This window comes from Salvia splendens, chromosome 14 (assembly GCF_004379255.2).
Source record: "Salvia splendens isolate huo1 chromosome 14, SspV2, whole genome shotgun sequence".
In the NCBI taxonomy this organism is placed as follows: domain Eukaryota; kingdom Viridiplantae; phylum Streptophyta; class Magnoliopsida; order Lamiales; family Lamiaceae; genus Salvia; species Salvia splendens.
In genome coordinates, this window is record NC_056045.1 from 11,745,536 (window position 1) to 11,747,383 (window position 1,848).

A 1,848-nucleotide genomic window follows, 5' to 3' on the forward strand; every position below is an offset into this window, starting at 1 on the left:
ACTCTACTTCTCCTAACCAAACAAAATTAATGGGGTGATTCTTTTTTTCAGTAAAGGTCAATTTTGGTCCTAAAATATATGACAAAAATACGAATTTGGTTCAAAATATTGACTTTTTGAAAAAGAAGTCCATAACAAATGAAATCCTTGTTGGAGTGGTCCTTTTTCGACGGTTCGGTAAAAAAACTAACGGTCATGCCACTGTGCAATTAGCGTTGACCGTTAGTTTTTTTACAGAACCGTAAAAAAAAGCACTACTTCATCGACATTTTTATTTGTTATGGACCCGTTTTTTAAAAAGTGAATGTTTTGGACCAAATTCATATGTTGGTCATATTTTTAGAACAAAAATTGACTTTTACTCTTATTTTTTTGTTCTAGGGGGTTATTTAAGTCCCAAAAATGTACTGCGATTTATTTAAATTTCCAATTTGTGAGAGACTCATGCGTCTTCGATTAATGAAACGCAAAACGATCATGCATTTTAGGCAACGATCTTCGATTAATCTCAATCTATCTTGAGTTCTGATTGTGAATAGTCTTAAAAATGTTTGAATTAGATGACATCTTCCAGCTCTACGGCTCAATTGGTTTACAGATCTAAAGATCCATCAGTATTATATCTTTAGAGCAAGTACATTACGAGAAACCTTTTGGCATGGGGAGAACCACATGTTTTCCGTTGTCGTCAAATTGAAAGCAAGGTTTGGGCAGTGGAAATCCATCGCAATGTGAGGCCTTGGCTTGATGCATTTGGTTTTTCAGGCCTATTGGCCTTGGCTAGACATCCCAAAAATGACTAAGATAAAATAGTGTTTTAGACGATGGAGTAAAGGTCAATTCTAGTCCTAAATATATAACCAAAATATGAATTTTGTCTAAAACATTCACATTTTGAAAAACGATCCATAACAAATGAAATTTTTGTCGGAGTGGTCCTTTTTTGACAGTTCCCTCAAAATATAACGGTCATGCCACTGTGCAATTAACGTTGAGCATTAGTATTTTGACAGAAACGTCCAATAAAGGATTACTTCGGCGACATTTTCATTTGTTATGGACCCGTATTTTACAAAACGAATATTTTAGGCCAAATTCATATTTTGGTAATATATTTAGGATAAAAATTGACCTTTATATTTATATTTAAGTGATCTACAATACTTTTTTTTTATCTTATTTCAGTGATCTACAACACTTTTTTTTTATATCTTATTTCATACTCAATAAACAACATTTCACAACCCTTCATTCCTTCATATAACTATTCAGGAGTCTCGCTCTTTATTTTCTTTTCATTTCATATTACTTATGTATTTATTTATTTTTAAATCTAATTAAATTACTTTCCTAATTTATTTGAAATACCATATTCATTAAAATAACATTCTCCATTTACTTGCAAATCTCAATTAAAATTTTAAATTAATGTTCAAATTAAATTTACGGTAATAAAAATATAAATATTATTCAAATTAAATTCATATGATAATAAAAACATAAACATACTAGTAGAAAAAGAAAAGAAAAAATAGAAAAAAAGAATGCAATAAAAATAAAAATACTAAAAATAAAATTATGAAATTGGGTTTTGAACCAAGAACCTTTAGGATTTACAAAAACTACCTTTAGGTATAGACTAAACATTAATTTTGTATTGAAATCCAACAAATTAATATAGAAAGCAAAAAAAGGAAGGAAAATTAGTTACATGCAAAACTATTTGTCACACGTCTAACTCACAAGCAATATTAGAGTTACAAAACCATCTATAAAATACTCTCTCAAACAATGCAAAATATGATTATAATATTAATATTAAAGTTACAAAACTATCTATAAACTAAT